This window comes from Mauremys reevesii, linkage group 2, assembly GCF_016161935.1.
Source record: "Mauremys reevesii isolate NIE-2019 linkage group 2, ASM1616193v1, whole genome shotgun sequence".
NCBI classification, from domain to species: domain Eukaryota; kingdom Metazoa; phylum Chordata; order Testudines; family Geoemydidae; genus Mauremys; species Mauremys reevesii.
In genome coordinates, this window is record NC_052624.1 from 184576118 (window position 1) to 184589810 (window position 13693).

The 13693-nt window shown below is 48.0% G+C and overlaps 1 protein-coding gene and 1 long non-coding RNA gene across 2 annotated transcripts in view; one reads left to right on the plus strand and one right to left on the minus strand.

Moving 5' to 3' along the window:
* Positions 1 to 13693, plus strand: part of PARD6G (par-6 family cell polarity regulator gamma) — a 106639-nt gene that overhangs the window by 71010 nt on the left and 21936 nt on the right. The gene's annotated exons all lie outside the window — the stretch shown is intronic.
* LOC120396440 lies at positions 5100 to 7191 on the minus strand. The gene is made up of 2 exons (XR_005593145.1): positions 6565 to 7191; positions 5100 to 5621 (listed from the first exon to the last, which is right to left on the minus strand). It is a non-coding gene; the product is annotated as an uncharacterized LOC120396440 (long non-coding RNA).

A 13693-nucleotide genomic window follows, 5' to 3' on the forward strand; every position in this document is an offset into this window, starting at 1 on the left:
CAGTAGGACCCCTGCATGATGTAAGAGAACAAAGATTTAAGAAAAACATAAGTGTTTATATGTAGGCATATATATCTACCTAGAGCTTACCATCCCCCTGATGTTAGCCAGGTAGCTCAGCTTCTTCAAAATGTCTGTCTCAGCCTGTTCCACTGATAACTGTGCCTCCTCACCTGACAGGAACTTTTTAGTTGTTCAGGGTCTCTTGGACTTTAGGACACCAACCCTAGCAGAATAAGGGCTGGTCTACACTGGGAACTTATATCGGCATGTGAAAAACCCACTCCCCTGAGAGTCATAGCTATTCCAACCTAACCTCCAATGTAGACAACGCTAGGTTGACTGAAGAATTTTTCCATCAGCCTAACTACCACACCTCAGGGAGGTAGATTAACCACACTGGCAGGAGAACCCCTCCTGTCAGCATATGTATTATCTATGCTGAAGTGTTCATGTAGTGGTTTAAATGAAGATATACCATAAAAGTAGCACTGTCTACATAGGACCTTAGGTCTGCTTAACTATGCTGCTTAGGGGATGTAGATTTTTCACACTCCTGACCCACATAATTAAACTGACCTAATTTTCTAGTGTAGACCAGGCCTAAATCTTTAAACTTTGGAGCCATGGCAGGTCGGCCCTACCCAATTAATAGCCTAGCAGTTGTTTTCTGTACAACCCATGAGGGTATCTTATTGCTAATCACAGTTTTGTTTCCTGTTTTTCTTAACAGCCCCTTTTGACTTAGCTCCGTGTAGTTAGCCAATAACCTCCCTTACAGCAGTCAGACAAACATGGAGCATATATAGACATCATACATTAATGCAGAGTAGCACTACGTCCTCCACTCACTGAACTCCAGTCAGGACTTCAGGTTAAGGAAGCCTTTACTATGTAAGGACTGCAGGACCAGACCTTTGGAATTCTTTAAGTTATTGAGTTAAGACAAGCACACTAAATATCTTACCATGTTGTTACCTTTCAGGATTTGTATTCTAGAGCGACAGTAGCTACTTATACCTATTTACAACCTTATCTACAAAACATAAGGCTGACCCTAACTCGCTAACTTTCCCATTATTGGCCAGACTTTCAAACTGCTTCCACCCCCAGCTTTCCCTGAAAGAAACCGATCTTTCTTAAACCTGTGCATTCTGCTTCTGATCCCACGATGTTTTTCTGGGAAGATTGGTGACAATGAGACAAGGAGTTTTAAAGTGATGGTATTGTGAAATGTACCTGGCTTCACTGGAGAGCTTTTCTAATTTGGGGGACTTGTATATCCAAAATGGCTTGGCCCGGAAATGCTACACTCTCTTGTTCTTGCTGGCTGTGCTGAGGAGAAAGGCCTTGCAGTACTGGTTGCGGGTATTAGTGGTGAAATTACATAATAAAAGGAGTTTGTGCTATCCCATGCTAAGGTACCCAGGGAAAGGGTTAGCTACAGCCTCATTGAAGCAGAGCTGTCAAAGACGCCGGAGAAATGCTTGAGGGACCAGCCCTGTAAATGGTATGTGACTCAGCACCACTGCCTCACTGATCCACTGGATCTCTGTCCTTTTCATTAGAAGACAAAGAAGGATCCACTGCTGGAGCCACATTCGCCAGCACTGGTTGATGAGGCAGGCTCAGGCTAGTGACTTATGTCTTGAAGGAAGTAACTACCCTGGGACTGCTGCTTCAGCTGCTCTGCTCTCCATCCCAGTTTACACCTGACTGAGCAGGTGTGTGCATGCGGGGCTCGCCATTAAACCATCATCCTAACCAGGAAAAGATATAGGAGGAGCAAGTTCTCCCTTTAGGCTGCTTCTTGGCTTCATTGCTTGTCATGCTGGGATCAAGCAGGGGCCTGCCAGGGCCTGGGTTGCTGCTGTGCCACAAGAGGCCAGAGAAGCCAGCTGAAAGCTTGGCATAAATTCAGCCAAAAATTAGAGCTCAGTTGCAACAGAAATCTTTTTTTTTTTTAAAGGGTGTTTTAGTTCTTGGAGTGCCCGCACCCTCTGGGTGTTCGCTGTGGGTGCATATGCGCTCCAGGCACCCACAGCAAAATTCTTCAATAGCAGTGTTGGTTGGTCCATGCCCGGCTGCATGCTATGCCTCATGTAGCAAACCAAGAGCGTAAATGGTGGTGTGGACCAACCGCCTCTTCAGTTCCTCTTCTACCGCTCAGGCTCTGGGACAGGATTTTCCTGTTCTCCTGTGTTCATATTCTCTTACTTCACTTGATGTTTACCTGTAAATAATTGTCAATAGCTATTTCATTCCTACTTTTAGATAGTTAATTAGCTTAAGTCCAGTTTGTGGATTTCAGGGGATTTTCTGGCACCTTATGCCCAAGATTCTGGGTTTCAAACCATGCCTTCCCTCGCCTGCCCCCGGGTTTTCCAAGTGAGTGACCCTCATGACACCTGCCTCTACTGATTAGCGGTGTCACACATTTAATCTAAGTGAGGGATTTGCTGTTTTTCCCCCTCACACCAGGGAAGCTTGGGAGTTCCGGCTCTGCCAACACCTTATGGAGCTAGCCATGAGACTGAGCTCAGATGAAGGCCCTCCCATTCCCCAATTCATTAGCCTGAATCACTGAAAAGTACTCTCACTGTGTGTTCAGTTTACTGGAGTAGCAAGGAGAGGCACAAGAGGGCCGGGAAATCTGCTCCTAAATCCTCAAAGAAGTGAGCAGCTTTGCCTCTTCCCTCAGATTAAAGTGAGACTCCATAGTCTGGACAGGGTTCATGTGGAGCTCATGGGGAGATCAAGCAAGCACTGATGGTAGCAGGAGTTTCTGTTGCTCTGAAACAGTCCTGAGTGGCACAAAGATAGTAAGGCGCACACGTCCTCTATGCCAGCAGTATCACACCACGTGCCTAAGCCTCCACTGTCGATTCTGACACAGACTCCAGGCAGCTCTCCCACAGAGAGTATGCCTGGCTCTTGGTTGGTCCCACCAAGAAATGTGCACAGCAATGACCACCTTACTAGACCTGAGCCAGGCCTTGGGGCTTCAAGTAAATCTGGGGAAGACCACCTTAACACCTACATGGACTATAGAGTTTAGTGGAGCAGTTCTGGGCCCAACCCTGGCCAGAGCATACTTACCACTGGACAGGTTTCTAGCCTTCAGGGACCACTGTGCCCAAATCCACTTCAGACACAGTTCATTTCTGCCTGATGCTGTTGGGACACATGGAATCCTTAGAGAAGAAAGTCTCCTTCCCACTTCAAATTTGAGCATCTCTCACATGATGGGAAAAAGTGTGTGTGTGTAGGCATCCCATTCTCAGCCCCCAAAAACCCACTCACTACCCATGCATCTCTCTTAGGTTGGAGAGCACCTCTGGATGAACACATAGCATAAGGCTCATGGACTCCGCATGTGTCCCCATATCAATCTGATAGTCCAGAGTCTCCTATGGGCTGTCCAAGGCATGCAGACACTTCTACCCATCATTCGATACACTCATGTCCAGATCAGACACCATGACCACTGGTCATGCATCCGACGAAGTGGGTATTCACCCACGAAAGCTCATGCTCCAAAACATCTGTTAGTCTATAAGGTGCCACAGGATTCTTTGCTGCTTTTACCATAACCACTGTTGATTATGTAAATAAGTAGGAAGGAGCAAGGTCTAGACCACTATGCAGGGAAGTGGTATGCATCCACTACAATATTACCCGCTCTGCAGTACATCTTCACTGAGTCATGAATTCCCTGGCAGATGGGCTTAGCAGGCGTTCAAGAGGACCATGATGGGAGCTCCACTCTTTGGTGGTCCAACAAATTTTATGACGATGGCGGTACCTGTCCTGGAACCTCTTTGCCATGCAAAACCCCCAAGAAATGCTGAGCTTTTTGCTCTCACAATGGCCAGGGTCCAGACTCCAGAGGAGATGCTTTCCTGCTTCCATGATGAGAACTGTTAAAGTACGCCTTCCCTCCCATTTCCCTTGGACCTCCCATTCCCCAGGAAATACAGAGCAACAGTAATTCTAATAATACCAGGGTGACCTTGTCAGTTCTGGTTGTACCTCTGGCGCAAGGACAGCAAAATGACAGCTACCATAATTGGTGAAGAAGTGAGTGGGGAATCACTGTGTGAAAGCTAGCAACTCCAGACTTCTACCAATCAGTCGAAACTAGTTTGGAGTGGGGAAGTCCACCATGGAGGTTGCAGTGATGCAAGTGTGCAGAGCCATTAATCGCCTCCTGCTATAAAGGACTGTGACTAGGCAATGCACATGAAATAGTGGATGGCTTTGCAGCAATGGGATTCCCTAACTGTGGTGAGGCAGTAGATGGCACGGATATTGCCTTTTAGCCCCAGACCACCTTGCGACAGAGTACATCAACAGAAAGGGCTATTTTTTCAATGGTATTGCAAGCACTGATGGAACACTGGGGTTGTTTCACCGACATCAATGCAGGGTGGTCAAGGAAAATGCATGCATCTTCAGCAACACTGGTCTGTACAGAAAGCTGCAAGCAGGGACTTCTTTCCAGACCAGAAGATTCCAACTGGGGATATGGAAATGCCAGCAGTGATCTTTGGAGACCCAGCCTACCACTTGCTCCATGAAGCCTTACACCGGCAACCTTGACTGCAACAAGGAGCACTTCAACATGCTCAGCAGGTGCAGAATGACTGTTGAATGTGCCTTTTGCTGCTTAAAGGGTCGCTGGTGCTACCTTTTTGGCAGGTTAGATCTCAGTGAGGAAAATATTTCCATGGTCAACGCAGCCTGCAGTTCTCTGCATAACATTTGTGAAACTAAGGAGGAGATGTTTCCACAAGGCTGGAGTGTTGAGGTGGATCCAGGTGGCTGCTGCTTTTGAGCAGCCAGATACCAGGGCTGTTAGAGGGGCTCAATAGGGAGCTATTTGAATCAGGGAGACTTTAAAGGAGCATCTTGACAATGAGCCACAGTAATGTGGGTTTCTGTAATGCATTAAGCCAGGCATTGTTTTCTTGCATTGTAGTATGAACTTTGTAATGATTACCATGTGTGTGCTAATTTTACAATACAAATGCACCGATTACCATTGTCTATGAATTTCACCAGCAACCACTGTATGAAGGAGACAAAGATTCATTCTCTTTCCATAAGTACATTTTTATTAAACGCAGATGCAAACATTTCTATGTGCCTTCAGAACATACAAATCAAGAGCACATTTGCCAATGAGGCTCTTAGAGTTGGGGGTATGTCCAGCTGCCGTTGTGAAATACACCCCTCAGGGTGGAGTGCATGGGGTACTGCGATGGCCCGGCAACATGCAAGGAATGTGGAGGGGGGGTGCGTAGGCAGGGCATGGAAGCCATGTATGAGCTGCAGGGGGAGACGAGCACAGATGGGTTCCGCTTGAAGTTCAGTCGGAGATTTTTGCATGTCTGTTTGATCCTATATCCTATATATAACGGGCTCCTGCCCGTTTCCTATCCTGGCTATCCATTCGCAGTTTCTCATTGATAGCCTCTCTCTCTCCATGCGCTCTGCTCGCAATCTGAAGCACAAGAGGATTGCAGCATGTCCCAGAACATGTCTTCCTTACTCCTCTTGTTTCGTCTCCTTGTCAGCTGGTGTGCAGGAGGAGACCCTCAAGGGCACATCTACATATGCTAAAGAAACAATAGAGGCACTATTGTGAGTGTACTTGCAGCCTTGATCCAAACAAGTTAGAAATACTGTACTACTTTCTCACCTCCCATTGGCAAGCACGCAACATGGCAAGAGCCTGAACATGGTGAGTTTTGCCCAGGGGGCAAGATGGGACAAGAGGGGGTTGAGTTTCAGAGGGGTATCACTACATGTGCTTAGGGCCACTGTTCTGAATATTGGCACCATTTTCCACAGGCAGGGGTGATATCTCCTGCGTGCATGTTGCTGCAGACCGGGTCCATATGCTGCTTGCCTATGGGCTCCTATAGTGCCTGTGGAAATAATTGCTGATTGTTGCGGAGAAGTTTCCTACCGTGGGGAAGGAAACAAGGCAGCCCTCCCAAGAAACCTGCAGCAGAGGATAGCAGAGTGCCTCCTGGAAAGTTTCTTAGGGTACGTCTTCACTACCCGCCATATCGGCGGGTAGCAATCGATTTCTCGGAGTTCGATATATCGCGTCTCATCTAGATGCGATATATCGAACTCTGAATGCGCTCCCGTCGACTCCGGAACTCCTCCACCGCAAACGGTGGTGGCGGAGTCAATGGGGGAGCCGCGGACGTCGATCCCGCGCTGTGAGGACGGGTAAGTAATTCGAACTAAGTACTTCGACTTCAGCTACGCTATTCACGTAGCTGAAGTTGCGTACCTTAGTTCGAACCCCCTCCCCCCCCCCCAGTGTAGACCAGGCCTTAGAGATCTCTGTGGATGATTCCCGGGACATCCCGGTGAGCATAAACAAACTTTTCCGCAGGGCCCCCTCTGCATAGCTGCACAGGGGAATGAGAAGCAGATCCAAGCTGTGCCTGTGTTGGTTATTTCAATCCCTCTTCTACCCTGATTTTAAAAATGCAGGGCACCCTGCATGTCTCCCTGCACCGTCGAAGCACAATGAGTACTTACCGGACCTTCCCTCTCCTGCATCAAGCGCACCAGAGCCGGAGTGCTAGGACTAGCTAGACCCCTCCAGAGGTCCTGGTGTGCCATGGCACCAGAGATCCCTGTTGTCTGTCCCCCATGCTCCTCCAACTCCACTTCCTTGTCCACCACCTCATCCTCGGGGTCACTTAACTAGCTGTTGTCTCCAGCCTCCCCTCCACCTGAAGTGTCCATGGGGCTCTTGGCAGAGGTGGGGTTGCCATGGAGGGTGGCATGCAGTTCCTTGTAGAAGTGGCGTGCCTTTGGCAATGCACCAGAACAACTATTGGCCTCCCTTGCCTTCTGATACACCTGCCTCGGCTCCTTGATCTTTGCACGGCACTGCTATATGTCCCTATCATACACCTTGTCCTCCATGCCATGAGCAATCTGCCCGTAGGTATCAAACTTCCTATGGCTGCAATGAAGCTGTGACCTCTCCCCACAGTCCCAGCACATCTGCCACCTCACTCCAGGCAAGAGCACATTTGTGGCAGGGAGCTGGCATAGTCAGCTGGGCAGTTGCTATGTGAGCTCTCCACCCGGAGCAAATAGGAAGAGGAATTTCAAAAATTCCTGAGACTTTCAGAGGGAAGGGTGCATGCCTGTGTACGTGGCTGCAGGGCAGAGAAGTTCAAACTGGTGACCAGAATGGTAACAATGGGCATTGTGGGACACCACCTGGAGACCACTTCGGGTGACATAAGCAACTCAGTGTCTACACTGACAATGCGTCTCTCTAACTTCATCACAAAAAGCTTGATGCCTCTCAACAAGGTGGTTTTATTATATTGGGTGGAGCAGGAGAGTTAAATTGGCAGGAGGAGCATTGCAGTGTGTTCACCTCCACAGTTAGGTCAACATAAGCAGTCTTATGTAGACTTAATTTTGTAGACAAGCCCTTAGTTCCACAGGGGTTTGGGGTTTTTTGTACATACGTTTATAACATAGTCCCCCATTTGCTATGGCTTTTCTTGGCCACTCTTCCACCTTGTGTTGTGGTTAGCAGGCTTCAAAGTGTTGTTGAAGGATGGGTTTTTGGGTGGAGCTGGCTTAATAGAGGCAAGGTGTAGGATCACAGTGTTGAGAAACTGACTCCATGTGCCAAAAGGCTCAATTTAGGCATGTCCTATTACCATGTTGGATGTGTTTGACTTAGATTTTGTGTTTGGATGAAAAGGCCTCCAATAGTTAGCCAAAATACAAGTCTTTAATGTTTTGCCTATATGTGTATTGCCCTCTACTTGGGATCACCTATTTGTGATCAAGCATGTTAAGAATCTCCAAAGAGTGGAGTGACAGCTGTGGCTTAGCCGATTGGCCTTGTTGTTTTGTTTAAACTTAGTCTCCAGCTCGTAGTCTTTCTCTACTGGCTTTGCACCAGTAGCTGGTTATTGACTGAGTATTCCTAGAGCTCTGTTTAAACCCTGTCTAATGTTGTGGAGGCAAGTCATGTATAAAGCCATGTAATACTAAGGCCATTCATTTCTGAGTGGCAACATAGGACTTTGTCAGTTCTTTTGTCATAGGTGGCTGGTGATAATATTCTGTACTAGGCTCAGTGAAATGGTCAGGCCCCACTCACCAGTGTGTAATGGGGTGGGGAAGGGGCGCGGGGTTGCTGTCTCCTCTATCCCAGCCTGGTTTGGAGGGGAGGTCCCAGGGGAGGCGGAGTTTGAGAGTGAGACTGCCCTGCACTCTACCATAGCAGTGGTTCCTGTTTGGCAGGCCTAGGCCCCACTCCAGCCTGCTGGCTCTTGCCACTCACAGATTTGCTGTGGCAAGCTCCTCTGAATGGGGGTGGTGGGGAGGGGAGATGCGCTAGTGGTCTGACTACCCCAAGAAGACAAGGAGGAGGAGAGAAGGGTGGAAAAGGGCATAGCCCCACGTAACACTCCAAAATGAAAATCGGATGCTAATGCCAAGGCTAAAGGGGTGAGAGATCCTGTGGGGAAGTCCCTGGGGGAGATATAGGGGACTGGGGCAACTGAAGAAGTGGGGAGGAAGACGGTGCAGCCAGGAGTTGGAGCCATTTGTGCTAATCTGTAGGGTAGATGGATTTAGGGTGCTGGAGCAATGGAAAGGGGTGAAGAGGCAGGTTGGGGGAAGGGAAGTGGGTTTGGGGATGGTGAGGAGTAGGGGAGGTTTTAAGAGGTGGGTTAATTGGGGAATCGGGCTTGGGGGGTAGGGATGTGGGGCTCTGGGGAGTGGAAGGAGGGTTTGGGGGTTGGTATGGTCATGTTTTGTGGGATGTTTTTGGCGGGATGTGACAGGAAGTGGATTTATTTGGGAAGATGGAGGTTGGTGTGCTGGGGAGGTGGAATGGGTGGGGAGCTGTGGCATGAATTTTTGTGGGGGGCTGGGTTATGTATTTGGGGATGAAGTAGCAGGAGATTGGATTTGTTTTAGTGGGAGATAGATGAGGTGGGGCTCTGGAAGGAATGGGTTGGGGGCTATGGCAAGGGGATAGGCTGGGGGAGGTTGGTTGAGAGGCTGGGAGCTGTGTGGCGGTGCCAGTGGCTGCAGCTGGATGTGGCTGTCTGACTCCCTCCTCTCCTCTCCAATCCTTTCCTCCCTCTGTCACACTTACTGCCTCCCTCACAGGCACCGGGGAGGGACTGACTTGCTGCTGCCGCATCAGGGATGGGGCTAGCTTACGGGGCGCTGGCCACACTCAGGACAGATTATGCACAGGGCCCTGTTGCTGTACTCCAGGGACTAAGGAGACCACCCTTTGTTGGATGGAAATACGGGAAATCCACATGAAAAATAATGGACAACATTTTATTTTAATGGGAAACACCATTTCTCTCAGCATAGCATGTATTTTTCTCTTAAGCGTACATTTCTGCTGCCTTTGGGTATACAATGCAATTATCATTTATTGTTTAAAATGGTACTTCTATCAGATTTAATACAGTTCAATACATCTTAAAATAAGGGATGGGTGGTCACCTAAATCTGTGAAATAAGGGGGGCTGTCCCTTGAAATACCAGTCACCCTGCTTGTCCTGCCGGCCCTGGTACCACCAGAGGCAGAGCTTTGCCTGCTATGCGTGGGGGCAGTGGGGTGGCTCAGATCTGGGAGGGGCTGAATGGCTTTAGCCCTAGCACCCTGCCTTTTGTAGTAATGTTTCAAGAAGAAGATCACCGTTCTTGCCTGCTCGGCGATCGTGGTAACTTACAGCTTACTGCTCCGGAGGTCACAATTGTTTTATGTCTGAGGCACCTGTCAGAAAATGCTCCAGCCAAAAGCTCTGGGATCCAGTTAAAATGGTCTTTGAAATAATAATTTATTGGCAATTCTACAGAAGGAGTGTCATAAAATGAACTTTTATTTGAATACTGTGGAGAGCTTAGCTAAACTGGCACCAAGTTTACTGACAGTGTTGAATTAGTACCTTCAGCATGGCTCCTCTTACTTGTCAGTGTCTAGTCTAGGTAGCTGACCATGAGACCCTGTAAATATATAGGTGGGCCATGGGTTCCGGCAATTCAAATGTAAAGTCTAATAGCACGTGACATTGTATTACCTACCGGATCAAGATGACGATTTCCTTTTGTGGGAAATCCTCTTGTTAACAAGACACAAACACGTTGATCTTCCAGTACCAGTTTAGGTGACTCATGTTTCTTCCTGCCTTAAATATGTCTGAATATTAGGTAATATTTTCTACTGATCCTATTCCTCTCACATTAATGGTCATTAGCGCATACTTTAATGATTCTTCACCAATTTTAGGCCGGTCTTTAACGTATTTATTGGTCTAGGCATTTGATGTGTCAATCACTGTGGTATCCAGGTGCTACTTTTAGTTGGGAGGGGACTTCCAACTGAATCTCTGAGCTTAATAGTAAACAGGAATGATTTCCTCCCCCACCCCATCAACCCTCCCCAACTAACAGCATGGTTTCCTCAGAGAAATTATCTAGAGGAGAGATCAGGTCTCTGAGCAGCTCTGTATAAATCCTAGAACCAGAATCTGTTAACCATTTCTTGTATTGCTGGGACAGCTGTGATGGTGGTGCATGAATAGAACAGTAAATGGAAGCGTTCTACTTCCAAGCTCCTTTAGACACATGGAAAGAAAAAACACATGTCCAAGAAGAAACAGTTGATACAGTATAGATTTATTTTAGTACCTCAGAGGCCTTGCAGATAATTGTAAGGGAAAAGGTCCTACTGCAGTCTTAAATTAGTGCAAATTAATGGAGAAAGAGAGATAAGAAATGTTCCTTTCTTTACTCCTGTAGCACTGCCAGTATTCTACAATCTTCTACTGCTTTCATAAATGTCACTTTTTAGCAGGATGGCCACCACTATGATTATGAAGTGTAAACACTGGTTCTGTAACAATTCCTCTGCATTGAGAATGACAGGGAGGATTTTTTGGCTCCCTGGAGAATAAAGGGTGTTTATTAAGTGACCTGTATAGTGGGTGGGAAAGCCTAGTGTTGTACTTTGATCTATAAAGAGTCTGAGAGATTATTTGATCTATATATTGTGCTTGGATTGCTGCATTAGACATGTATGTCTCATTTACTTCAGATGACTTTATGGGCCACTGGAGACCTGGTGGAATTCAGACGTCACGCTATTAAGGAATCCAAACCTAACTGAAACAAAGTGATTTTTAGTCAGACTGTTTAATCCCCTAATTTGTTTCTAACACCTACTTAATTCAGTTCTATGACTGCTTAGGGAGAAAAGGGAGAAGTCTTTGTTAAGATTCATAAACTCTTCCACTTCAGTGGAGGGCTGAGAGAACTCCCGGTCCCCATCAGAGACCTCTAACAAATTCTCCAACACAAGTAGGGAAGGGAGCCCAGATATTCCTGACATAAAAACTAACCTGAGGGTATGAGAGTGGAGGACTTTTTTAGAAGGGGAAGAACATTGATGTATAAAAGAGACCCAAAGTAGTAAAAAGGGTACAAAATCCCTCTTGTCTTTGCATGTCACCTTTAGGAAATCTGCTACAGGAGTCTGCAGTTGTCATAGACTGGTTTTCTTTGTTAGAATGCCCAGGATTTGTGTTTATATTGCACTTTTATAATAAAGGATTCTGAAGAACTTCACAAAACTGTACAAAAAAATATTCAAATCCTCTCAGAATAACAGATCCATCCTAAATTAGCAAAGTGAAACAACCTAAGGACCACATCTAATTAACAAGCCTTCTCTTAAATAACTGCTTTATAGTATTCTCATGGCTTTCAATATAACAGGAGTGACCAATTTACCGACCCTCCGAGCCGCATACAATAATCTTCAGGAGTTCAAGAACTGCAAGATACACATAACCTGCCCTGCGGGGTGGTACCTGCTGGGGTGTGGGGCTTGTGCCCCTAATCCCACCACCCTGCAGCGGGGCAGAAGCCCTGAGCTCCCACCCCCAGTCTTGTAGGTGGAGAATGGGGAGGGGGTGACATGTAGTGGAGAGGCTCTGAGAGCCACATACTAACTATAAAAGAGCCACAGTTTGGCCACACCTGTAAAATAATTTGGACCTTCAGACTAACCCCACTATGCAACTGTTTTGGTTTTTGTGCTGGTCCCTTTTAACTCTTGGTTCACTGTATGCCGCGGCAAGCGCCCCCGCCGCGGGGCCGGCGGCGGGGGGAGCGCGCATGCGCCGCGGCGGAGGGCTCCGCTCGGCTGCGGCTCCAGCTGCTCTCGTTCGCGCGCGCGGCGCTGGCGCCGCGGCGGCGCGGTTGAGCTGCGCGGCCGGGCGCTCCGCGGAGAGCCAAGCACCGCGCGCACCCGACCGTCGCGCCAGTCATGCCTGGCCGGTCCCCCGGTCTCGGCTCGCGGAGACCTCCCGCAGGCATGACTGCGGTAGGTCCACCGGCCCAGCCTGCCGCCCCCCTGGGAAAGGGCCGCCCCAGGCGGGTGCTTGCCCCGCTGGCTGTAGAGCCGCCCCTGACTGTATGTTACACAACTCTATTAGAGCGCCTTTAAACGGGAAACACGTTTTAAGCTCAACTATTTCAGGATTTTCTTCTAAGTGAAGTTTCTGCTAGCAGTTAAAATCTCCTTATGTGTTTTGTACCTGCATAGCACCTTTCATCTGAGGATCTCAAAGCTCTTCATAAAGATAAGAAGCTTTGCAGATGGGAAATTGAGGTACAGAGGATGAGACTTGCGCAAGGGTAAATAGTAAACCCATCTCCATTGAGAATAGAACCCAAACTTTCCGACTCATAGTTCCTAGCTTTAGCTATTCTTGTACAATACAAATCTTCTTACCTGCCACCAGTTTACCCTGTTTTGCATAGATTCTAAGGCCAGAAAGGACAAATGGGATCATCTAATCCAGGGATTCTCAAACTTCATTGCACCATGACCCCCTTCTGACAATAAAAATTACTTCACAACCCCGGGAGCCTGAGCCTGCCCAAGCCCCACTGCCCTGAGTAGGGGGCCAAAGCCTGATCCCCACTGCTGTTCCCCCCCCCCCCCCCCCACCTAGAGCATAAGCTGAAGCTCAAGGGCTTCAGCTCCAGGCAGGGGGCCTGCAACCTGAGTCCTGCAGCCCAAGGCTGAAGCCCTCAGGCTTCAGCCCCGGGCCCCAGCAAGTCTTAAGCCAGCCCAGGCACCTCCATTCAAAGGGGGTCGTGACCCACTTTGGGGTCCTGACCCACAGTTTAAGAACTGCTGATCTAGTCTGACCTCCTGTGTAACACAGACCATAGTACCTGCCCAAAATAGTTTCTAGAGCACATCTGTTAATTATTCAGTGTCCCATTTACTAGGATGTTCCCATTAGCCCACTTTGATTTGCATTATATTCCATAGATAAGAGTAACTGTTCCCAGAAAATGTCTCGTTTTACTTAGTTTGCCCCCGCATGAAGAACTTTGGACAATACCCATTCCAAATCTGAATCCTGCCGTCACCGTCCGATATTGCTCAGCACACGAACAAGGCTCCACTGTCCCTCTCTGTATGGGGCCACTTTGGGCATGTCCTGTGTCAAGTCCCATAAATTTTCCCTTTTGGAGTAGTGTTCAGTGGAAAGATTCTTTTGGTCAGCCCCTTTAGCGTGTTCCTCTAGCTGCCCAGTAACATACCTGCCAGAGTAGACACATCAGTATCATTCTTAACACGCAT